The sequence below is a fragment of the Rhinolophus sinicus genome, linkage group LG16 (assembly GCF_036562045.2).
Source record: "Rhinolophus sinicus isolate RSC01 linkage group LG16, ASM3656204v1, whole genome shotgun sequence".
NCBI classification, from domain to species: Eukaryota; Metazoa; Chordata; class Mammalia; order Chiroptera; family Rhinolophidae; genus Rhinolophus; species Rhinolophus sinicus.
In genome coordinates this window covers 18,618,093-18,629,938 of record NC_133765.1, presented here as the reverse complement: position 1 = coordinate 18,629,938, position 11,846 = coordinate 18,618,093, and the positions used below count along the sequence as shown (strand labels likewise).

The 11,846-nt window shown below is 44.0% G+C and overlaps 1 long non-coding RNA gene across 1 annotated transcript; it reads right to left on the bottom strand.

The window, feature by feature from the left end:
• Positions 1-1,008: 1,008 nt before the first annotated feature.
• On the bottom strand, positions 1,009-8,400 carry LOC141569200 (uncharacterized). The gene is made up of 3 exons (XR_012492662.1): positions 8,263-8,400; positions 3,435-3,490; positions 1,009-1,406 (listed from the first exon to the last, which is right to left on the bottom strand). It is a non-coding gene; the product is annotated as an uncharacterized LOC141569200 (long non-coding RNA).
• Between the last annotated feature and the right edge of the window lie 3,446 nt (positions 8,401-11,846).

Here is an 11,846-nt window from a genome sequence, read left to right as displayed (position 1 = left end):
GGACTCAGCTGCTGTGTCCTCTCGGGTCTGGCAGAGGCCCCTGAGCAGGGACCTTCGTGTGGTATAAGCAGGTGCTTCCTCCCAGGGGTCCCCGAGGGGTGAAGCCAATCTCCATCCTCCTCAGTCTGGGGTATGAGCTGAGCTCCAGCACCAGGGCTCAGGGAGGGGCTGGGCAGTCAGTGGATGGACACACATTTGCATGGACAGCCCCTCCTCTGGCAGAGGGTGGAGAAGAAAAGGAGGCCTGGGGCAGCCCAGCCCCACTGTGGGCTCAGCGCTGTGAGCACCATGGCCTGGACTCCTGTCCTCCTCGTGCTCCTCTGTCACTGCACAGGTGGGGACAAGCCTAGGGCACTAGGGCAGCCCTCTGGCCTGTGCCTGTTTCTCTGTCTCAGCACCTGAGAACCTTTACCCTGGTCCCTGCCCATCTCCCATTATGTCTGTGTTTGCAGGTTCCCTCTCCCAGCCTGTGCTGACTCAGCCGCCCGCCCTCTCTGCATCTCCGGGAGCATCAGCCAGACTCACCTGCACCCTGAGCAGTGGCTTCAGTGTTGGCAGCTATGGCATATACTGGTTCCAGCAGAAGCCAGGGAGCCCTCCCTGGTTTCTCCTGTACTACTACAGAACTACAAGTTTGGGATCTGGGGTCCCCAGCCGCTTCTCTGGATCCGAAGACACCTCGGCCAATGCAGGGCTTCTGCTCATCTCTGGGCTGCAGCCTGAGGACGAGGCTGACTATTACTGTGCTATAGATCATGGCAGTGGGAGCAGCTATAGTTACTCACAGTGAGTCACACGAGGAGGAAGTGAGACAAAAACCCCAGGGCCCAAGACCTGACTTCTGAGCTTCTTTTCAATGAGAAGCTTCCATGGAGATACTGTAGGTGAGACTCTTCTGCAGAAAGTTCTTTCCTTCAACAGAGGAAACGAAACACACAGGATATGCCTGTGACATGGGTCAGCACAGGACACTCAAGATGACACAGAACGATGAGGACAGAGGCCAAGTGCAGATTCCACAGGGTCTTGGGGAGATTAACAGGGGTAAATACTGTTTCCTGCAACTGAAAATACTGCCCCGTACAACCATGTTCCTCCACAATGAGTTTCATGGTCGTATTTCATAAACTAAACCCTGTATGATTAATGCTCTACCCATAGCTAAAATATTGACACAAACCCTGGTCATAGACGCACTTCCTCTGGACCAGCCTACACATCTGACAGGACCCAGGCCCTGCAGACCCCACTGACAGCCCCTCACACCGTCCCTCTTCTCTCCTCTGTGGCGGCGTCCCTCACCTTCCTGATCTGTCTCTGGCTCCTCAGGTCTTCACTCCATCCCCATGTTAGGTTTTCAGATAAAATGACAATTTTCGCTGTAGATTCCATTCCCAGGATTCCATCTATAAGAAGGAGGATGACCAGACGTTAGACCAGCATGAAACCCCTTTATAATCTCATCCCCATCCGTGGTGTGTTCTGCTCCCCACCACACTCAGTATCTATTGTAACGTGACAATGAAGTTCTTGCTTATTCCTAAACATGATGTTTTTTTCTGCTTTTCGGATCTTTGAGTACAGAAGCTATTGATTTTTTACTCTTTCTCGCACATATGTATTCATTCATTTACTTATTCATTCATGTGCCTCCCACAGGAATAACTGAGGCCCTATACACGGTGAGTCCCACAAGGTGAGTCCCACAAGGTAACAAGCATCAGCTCCACCTCGCAGAACAGTCCTTCATTTTCCTTCTGTCCCAGAATCATGTTTCCTATGAATCTTAAGGATAATAACTCAGTCACAGAAACATTTTGCTCAGGTCCCTGAAGGTCCATGTCTCATCCCTTCTCCAAAATAAAAGGAAACAAATCTCTGCTGGACACCGGCTGTGACATCTGGGGATGGCAGAGACATCTGGATATGGCTGTGGTCAGGAGCAGAAAGCAGGGGCTGTCTTCTCTCGCCTGCCCTGTGCCTCCTCAGACTTGCAGACCCCACAGCAGAGGGTCGTGTGCCTGCAGGATGCAAATGGACAGATTGCTCTCACTCCCCAGGACCTGGATTTCTGACTAAATGTAATTGTTATCAGAGCTAATCTGCACCAAATTCCTCCTTCCTGCCTAAATTTCATCCTGGTCCAAGGGAAGTGGCCTTCCAGACATGGACCTTCTTTAGCTCCAGGCTCCAGGGCTCCGGAGAGTCTTACAGAGAACCAACCCCAGGGATGAGTTTGCATGGAAAACCACCCTCAGGGGACAGAGAGGACATAAGAGTGACATGGGGCATTTGTCCTCATGCTTGGTCTTTGAGGAAGACTTCTTGGGGGTCCATGGGGAATAGGGGAATAGTTACCTCTCTCAGTCTCTCTCTCCGTCTCTCTATCACACACACACACACACACACACACACACACACACACACACCTCCTTTCTGTATGTATATTGTTTTTGAATCTGCAGGTTACAGCCTTCTCTGTCCCTCCAAAAGTCAGGGATTAACCTCTGCTGACCCTGCCATCCTCAGGTTCAAAGTCTCCCTCAGCAAATGTGGGTTTGTGGGATCTTGGACCAGCTGAGCCTTTACATAGAGAGGAGACGCATCCCTTGTTGTTGGGAAGTTTGTGTGGTTGCAATCATCACTAGACCTTGTGATGATATTAGGTTGACTATCACAGGATTTTGCTCACTTAGACATGCTGGGGGACATTGGTTAAAGAGCAGCTGTGATCTCTCGGACGTTCCTACTAATTGTGAATATCTTTGGGGATCTACGAAGGAAGTGACAATTTGCCCTCTGTTGGCCACGCTCCTCATGGCTGGAGGCGCCTGTCATCATGCAGTACACTGCCCAGGGGACCACTGGGAAGTGGGGCTCATGTACCATCACAGAAGGGTTTATGCATTTGGTACAAAGACCCCCAATGGGACTGTCACCATGTTGAGACACTATCCTGTGTAGCCTGGGGTGTTAGTCTCCCCATCAGGAACGGAACTCCCTCCCACCACACTCATTTGTCCTGGACTGAGGGACACAGGCGAAGTGAACACCTGGGTGACTTCTAATGGAAGATGGCTCTGACCTTGTTCCTCAGCCAAAGACATCGGTAGGAATGGGATGGAACCTTGGGGTCTCTATGTCCCTGGCTCCGAAGACAAGAGACCAGCAAAGGGGCCCAGTATTCACCCAGGGCTGTGATAAGTCTTCAAAATGATTCCCAGGTATTTAATTCTCGATGGTAAGATGATTTCTCTGCTGAGAATTATAACAGGTGAAATATTACAAATTACAATGAATAAAGTATAATTACAAATTACATGATCACCTTTTATTAAGCTCAGAAAGTCATTAATAAAACAAGGACTGGATTGGTCTAGAAGTCAGGAGGGGGAGAGATTTAGGTGATTGTGCTATTCTCTGCAGGTACTTACGGCCTGTGGGAATTCCCTGAATAAAAGTTTGCAGTATCACAAAGCCACCGTCCACCCTGAGAAAACAAAGAGGTGTGTGGATTAGATTGATTAAGAACTGCAAGTAAGAACCTAAATTTGACCTTAAGAATTTTATGACAGATTTATAGGATGTTTGAGTTATAACCTGCCTCAGAGAAGCGACCCTGTTAAACACACAAACTAAACTAGTAATAGAGCTAAACTATCCACTGAGTGCCTATCATTCATTGCTAGTGGAGATACAAAATGGCGGCAGCTGTAGACGGCCTGGCATATTTTGACAAACACTCTCGCCATACGATGCAGCAATCACATTACGTGTCCCTCCAAATGAGTTGAAACGATGTGTTCACCCAAGAACCTGCACATAAATGTTTGTAGCAGTTTTATTTATAACAGGTAAAATGGACAGACAGAAAGAAAATAGCTTTGAATAACTGAATGGATAAAAAATTACGGTAAATCCTCCAATGGCATATGATTCAGTGACTAAAATGTAATGAGCTATCAGGTTGCAAAGAGATGTGGAGTGACCTGAAATGCACGTCGCTAAGTGAAAGAAGCCAATCTTTAAGAAGTAAGTCAAAGTTACTGTGTAACTCAAAACAACAACCTGGCATTCTGGAAAAGGATAAACTTTAGAGGCAGTTAAAAAAAAATCAGTGGTTGCCAGGGGTTCAGGTATAAATAGGTAGAAAAGTCAGATTTCTGGGTAGTGAAACCATTCTGTATGTTACTGGGCTGGTGGACACATGACATATGCCTTGACAAACCCTAGAATTGTGCAATACAAGGAGCAAGCTCTAATATCAACTATGAGCTATAGTTAATAATAATGTATCCATATTGGTTTATACAATTTGTCAAATGGACAACACCAACGCAAGAGGTTAACATAAGGGACCTCTAGGCAGAATGGGGACACGTATGGGAACCCTGTGAAATTTCTGCTTACTTTACAAAAACCTAAGAGAGCTCTAAAAATAAAGTGTATTGATTAAAAAAAAGTAACTAATGAGAAAATTCATTAGTAGGTCCTAACACAAGATGAAGACATTTTCATTACCTATGGTGCCAATTGTGTCTTAAACGAACTGTGAAATGCATACACGCAGAAAATGTTAGATTAATAACCATGCAAGGAGGAACAGAGGGGAACATTGATAAGTTGGGTAGCAGATGAGAAAACGACAATTTTCATGAAAAAGTTAAATACATCTAAAGTTCATAAGTACTATTTACAAATTGGTAATGACAAGAAAACAAACCAAATAGAATAAATACTTACACACCATGGAATATAAAAGTATTAAATTATATTAATCCTTATTTATTTCCACTGGAAATCAAATAAATGAAAATGGAAACTATAATGAGAAGTTTGGACTGAGCCAAGCTGGGGTGGATGGGAAGAGTGGGCAGAGAGAACAGCAGAAGCAAAGTCCCTGAGGATGGAGCAGAGTGGGGTGGGTGAGGCAGCGAATAGATGCATCTTGACCAAAACTCCCAGGTCCACCCTCACAGTGGCTCCAACCGGCCACCACGCTAACTTGGCATATGAAACCTGGAAGAGTAGGCAGCTCGTAGAAAAAGTAGTCCCATTACAGGCACCAAATAGGGAAGTTCAGAATTGAAAGAGTCTTGGTAGAAGGACGGGAGTGGTCTTCAGAAAGGAGCATCTTGTCCTAAGGATACATAGTCCATCATCTGGGCCACTATGGGCAGTTATGGGCCAGTGTTTTGAGTGCACATTTAAGATCAACCTGCTCTTGATTCAAGCTTTGACCCTCTTCCCCAAGAGTCAACAGAGATATTCTGTTTAAATAACTCCTCTTTGTTATGTAATCTTTCCCACCACTTCAAGATTCCTTAAAGTCAAGTTCTTGCAAAGCTCCCATGAGATGTCTTCTAGAGAAGGCAGAACAGTCTCTTCTGTTTTCTGTGTGAACCAATATTGCAGGACCCAAACCAGTGAGACCCAAAGTAAGCAGCAAATGATCCAAAGTAATGGACCGTGTGCATCCATTCCTCAGGTGGGTCATAGACAGAGTGAGTGTGACTGTGGAATCAGCAGGGGGCGCTGTGGGTTGCCCTGAAAAAGAGCAGGTTCTGGGTTCCTCATGTGGGAGTACACTTGGAGGCTCCAGGGGTGCAGTCAGTATCAGTGCATTTTTAACTGAAGGACTCATAAACTTCTTCTAAATTACAACCCAAAACAACTATGTCAACTATGTATTTATAGCTCTATATCAGCTTGTTATCGGCCAGTGCTATGGAGGAGGTGCTATGAGAGTAAAACAAGACTTCAACAGGGACACCCATGGGGGAAGGCACCTGTGATGGTGGGTGGGGAGCTGGACCAGAGAATTCTTGTCAGTGAGAATGGTGTCTAATTTGACACTTTCAGAATAAGTAGGAGTGAGGTCGATGTCTGGGTAAGGGTCAGAATGTTCTAAAGAAGTAAGAATGCAAAGAAGGAGATATAGGTCATTCAAACAAACGGGACACATTGCTTTTAGCCTGTGCATTGCACTATTGGAGCAGGGAAAGGTGAGGGAAAGCGCTGTTTGGAATGTGGCAGCAGAACTAGATAGACAGGTAGAGGCCATCATTGTGATGACCGACCCTAAGGACATGCAGAGTCACTGAAGGACTCAAGGTGTGAGTGACATGCTCACATTGGCATCTGTCCACTAACTCTCCAGGGAGTAAAATGAGCAGGAATGGAGACAGGTTAGAGGGATATTGGCCCCATCGTGAGTGAGAAAATGGTGACTAGATGTAGGTGAGTAACATGGAGATGGAGAGACGAGAGAAGAGTCAAGGTCTTTTTATGTTGTGGAATACACCGGTTAGGCATCGCTTGAATGTCCTGTGTGAGGTAAGTGGACGTTTCTAGGATGACTCTCATGTTTCTGCCTGGGAATTTGCATATATGATTGTCGTCCAAATGGAAAAAAAAAGGGAATACATGGTTTGGCCATGGGTTACGAAAACAAATCTTTGTGGCTTTTTTCTTTTTTAATTAACTGATTTATTCATTTATTTTTAATTCAAAATATTTACTGAGCAGCTGGTATATATCAGTATGTTCCAAATAGTTAGTACTACAATAACCCTCCGACATTATCAAGGTCATGTCATCCCATGGGTTGTCATCTGACTCCTATGAAATATAATGAACGGATGTTTCCTCTGAATTTTTCAGAGGGAAGCATTGAGAATTTCTAGGAATACAATGTATAGTCCTGATGTTAAGGGGTTAGAGTGAATATATATATATATATATATATATATATATATATATATATATAAATATATACACACATACATATGGAGAAAGACAGAGAGTATATAATATATGTGTAGTATATTATGCTTATATGACATATTCTGCTGTTTATTAATTACCTGTTTCTAATATATACATATCCATATAATGCCAGTGTCACTAGAAAATTTGACAAGAGTCACAGTATTAAAATCATTGTGTTTCTATTGATAACATGAATAGAACAATGTGTGACACACACTAAGTACGAGAATTAACTCTCACAAAAAAATAAAAATTTGTTATGTACAGTGAAAGGGACCCTTGGACAGGGTTCCAAGAACTTATATGTCATGATACTGAACACTTTGTTGGCAATATCAACCCTTCTGCACATCATCACGGGTCCAATCCCATTGTGACATGCACCCCATGTGGTGTGGGGCGCCATTCACACTGCTGTCACCTGTGATTGCTGTGGACTCATGGCTGCATCCTGAGAGGGTTGGTGCTGCTGACCATCTCATGTGGGTGGTCTCAGGATGAACACATCAAGAGAAGCAGATCTCACTTCTTAATAATTCTAATCTCCTCCTGGAGAATTCCCCTGTGCATTGTTTTAATTAACACTGGTCCCATCAGTAGTGAAAAGGGGGACAATTTAACAGGGTGTGGAGAGTGGTCTGCCATGTTGGGAAGTGAAGTGTAATGAGAGAGGAGCTGGTCACCTCAGGACCCCAATTAGAGGGTATGGAGGTGTGTAAATGCCCTCTGCCCTTCTGCTCACTGGGAACAGGACATTCTCTCTGAGGGTCAGTCACTTATGGCCCCAAGAACATAATTATCTGAATGGTGAGAGGAGCAGGGGTGACTTCATGATGAGGAGTCCACATCTTTGAAGTAAAAACTGAGGTGTGTGGATGCCTGAAGCATAATAAGGAGCCCCCAGGGGATGAGATGCCCTGTGTGGGGTGGGTGGTGTGCCAGGCAGGGCTGCTGTGCAGAGTGTCACATTCTGCTCAGCCCAGGATACACATGTCAGTCATAAGTGAATCTAGATTCTGAGACTAAAGGGGTGCTCTGGGCCTGTCCCTGAGTATCTGTTGGGGGGATCTCAGCTGGGAAACCAGGCCTGGAACACTGTCTTGTGTCCTCTGTCTGTGCTCCCTGGGGACCAGCAGCTGTGACTTCTAGGGCCCTAGGGGAGGCACCCCCAGCCCCACCCCCACTGGGCTTTCACTAAATGTAGGCCCATGGACACCAGGGGGAGGGAACAATTTGCATAAAGAGTTCCTCTCAGCCCTTTCAAGAGGGAACAACATAAGAGTGACTCTGTGCAGTTCTCACACTTGTGGGGCTCAGAAGCAGAGCCTGCGGAGTCTCCACCATGGCCTGGACCCCTCTCCTCCTTGCCCTCCTCGCTCACTGCTCAGGTGACTGGCTGTGAAAGCAGGAGAAGTGAATATGGGGAACTACTGGACCGCTTTTTTCACATTGATTTTGAGAACATGCTGTGAGAAACAATCCCAAACTCACCTCTCTGTGCCTTCATTTCTCCTTTCCAGGGTCCTTGGTGCAGGCTGGGCTGACGCAGGAAGCCTCAGTGTCAGGCTCTGTGGGACAGACGGTCACCCTCTCCTGCACCGGAAACAGCAACAATGTTGGAACTTATGCTATGGGCTGGTACCAAGTGATTCCTGGTGCTGCCCCCAAAACTGTGATGCTCGGCACTTCTCGGCCCTCAGGGATCCCAGGTCGGTTCTCCGGCTCCTTGTCTGGCAACACAGCCTCCCTGACCATCACGGGCCTCCAGCCTGAGGACGAGGCTGATTATTACTGCTCAGCATGGGATGGCAGCCTCAGTGCTCACACAGTGCTACAGGTCTGTGAAGAAGTGAAACAATAACCCACATTCTAATCTTCCAGGAAGTTGGTCACCTAGAAGCTGTCAGCTCAGGCTCAGCCTGTGACTTCCGTTTATACTTTTGCTCATGTCCTGGGTCCATATTCATCCAGGGAGTGAAGCCTCCACTACCTTCGCCCTCAAAGTCATTCACAGTAGCACCTTCCTAGGCAAAGAGTTCTGAGGAAAACAGAAAGTCGATCTCCCAAGCAGCCGGGGACAGTTTACTTCCAGACTGTTCACATTCATATTTTCTTGTTATGTTAAGTTAAATGAAACATACTCTTGGGCGCCTGAACCTCTCATGTGACCTCAGAACTGTTATTGTTGTGCTTGAAGGATGAGTCAATCCTGTTTGCACTGACAGTTTGATTTACTTAAACTTAACTAGTGCTGACTAAGTTTGTTTTCTGTTTTTTTTACTCCCATCCCCCACCCACTCCCCTTTGGCATCAGCTTGCTCTCTAGATCCATGGTTCTGTTTTCTATTATTTTGTTGGTTTGTTTGTTTATTTCGTTGTTTTAGATTGGACATATAACTGAGACCGTCAGTATTTTTCTTTCTCTCTCTGACTTATTTCACTTAGCATAATACCCTCTAGTTTCATCCATGTTGTCTTTTTTGTGGCTGAATAATATTCCATTGTGTGTATGTGTATTTGTCACATTTTTACATATTCATGTGTTTATGGACATATAGTTTGCTTCCATATCTTGCCTATTACTGGTAATGCTGCAATGAACTTACGAATGCATATATCTTTTTGAATTACTGTTTTTAATTTTGTTTTCTGATATTTAGTGAAAACTATGACATTTAAAACTTATAAACTATCACAGATTTGTGGTTTTCAGAGGTAACTGAATGAAGGGAGTAGTTCAAATGGGTGAAGGGAGTAAAAGGTGTAAACTTCCAGTCATGAAATAAATATTCCTGGGGGTGTACCTTAGAGCATGGCCACTATGCCTGGTGATACTGTAATATTACATATTTAAATATTGCTGAAAGAGTAGATCTTAAAAGGTCTCAGAAGAAGAAAAGAACAATTCTGTCACTAAGTATGGCAACAGATGTTAACCTGAGCTCTTGTACTGATGATTTTGCAATACATACCAACATTGCATCGTTAAATTCTACACCTCAAACTGATATAACATTGCATGTCAGTTATACAATAAATGCAAAAAAATAGCATTATACAATTAAATCAAAAATTTTTTGTCCATAGCAGATCCTGTATGTGAATGTTTATAGAATCATTATTAATAATCACCCAAAGTGAAAAGAACCAAGTCATCACTGGGATATTTATTACAGCTTTGTATATAATCCCCAAAGACTGGAAGTAGCTAGGACGTCCTGCAGGAAGCCGCACATTTATAAAAGGGGATGTTATTCAGAATATGATTCTAATAGTGTCACATTTAGAAGAGGCCAAACTCTGGAGAGAGTATGAACATCTGTGTAACCAGAGTTTTAGAAGAAGAGGTGACAATGTGAACACAAGATGTTATTTTTAGAGCAATGAAATTATTCTATATGAATCTGTAAATGGCACTTAAATGACACTATGACGTTGCCAAATTCACCGAACAATGTACAGCACAACGATGAAAAGCTTACTGCATGCACACAAACTATCGCTTAGGAAGCTGGGATCTCTTGAGGGAATGTAGAATGTGACGATGCTCATCCACCTGCACTACAAAAATATGAGCCCCTCACTGGAGGGGGTGGGGAGCAAAGCTGCTGACCTAAGTACCTTGGATAATGAGCGGAGCCTATAACACTACAAGCATAAGAAACTGTACATAAGCACTGTACTCGAGTGGATAAAGAGGTTTCCCATGGGGTACAGATCAGTAATGGGGCGCCTGTGCCGCATACTGGAATTGAACAATGAAGGAAATAGATGGACACTGGTGGGAGCCAGATTTCTCACTTTGTGAATGGAAATGGACATATGTAACCAGTGGAGGAGGCTTGACTGATCCACGCAGTGATGCACTAGAGGAGGAGATAGAAATAGGAACTCATGTTCGGTTTATTGGGGGGAGAAAACTTCGTATAGAAATATTTAGACACATGCATGTTCCTGGGTTAGTTTACTCAGGTATTTTCCTTGTACTGTCAGCTGACTTGGGTTGCATGTAATGACATCCCATACTGATGAGTCTGCCTTTGGCCGGATATTCACTTCTCTACAATTCTCAATGATTAATAATAATAATAATAATAGTGGCTTATTTGGAGAAATGTTTAATTCTAATATAAGGAATTATACAAGATGAACATAGAGAATATGGAAGCCCTAGAAAGTACAGAATCATTTCAACCAAACACAAGCATGTCTATGTGCGCGCGCACACACACACACACACACACACACACAATCACAGGATGGGTCTGAGTGCCTATGAGTCCACTCAATGCATTCCCATTGGGTAAAACTGAAATGATATGACAACCTGATAAACATAGTAATATTGCGTTAACACTCAAGTAAATAAATAGTTGTCCATGAACCATACCTTCAAAAGGTAGAATGAAACCATAAATGAAGTAGGAGAGGCATGTTTTCTACGCAGAAGAATTTTATGTCATATATATATAAATACGTGGCCCTGAGGGATGCCAGGCATAATACCCACTCCTAAGTGTGCACAGAGGCACCACAGACTGTCATAGGAGAAGCCAAAGGGGACATGACTAATAAATGTAATGAAGTGTCCTGGATGAGAGCTAGGAACAGAAAGACATTAGTAAAAACTCAGGAAATTTGGATGAACTGTACACATTAATATTTGTGGATTTAACTGCCAACATTTCCTGTGATTATATCCTGAACACCAATACCTCAGAATGTGACATTATTTCCAAATGTAATTTGGAAATTGTTGCAGATGCAATTAATTAAGATGAGGCCAGGAAGGGTTAGTTCCACATATTCTAGTTCTTTTCTCTCTTTGCTTTCCCTCTGACTCTTTGGGATACTTTGATATGTACCTCAGTACTTCAGAGAACAGAGCTTGTGAAACCAGCCATCATTACGATATAGAACCCTGGTATCACAGAAAAAAAATCTAGAAAGTTCTGTATCTCTTTTACTGTCAAAACAGGGGTATTTGCCAAACAAACATGACCATGGCCCAATGTGTGTGGGAAACCAGGTCTTGGGGGGCCTTAATTTAAAATAGAGGAAGAAATACTAAGTAG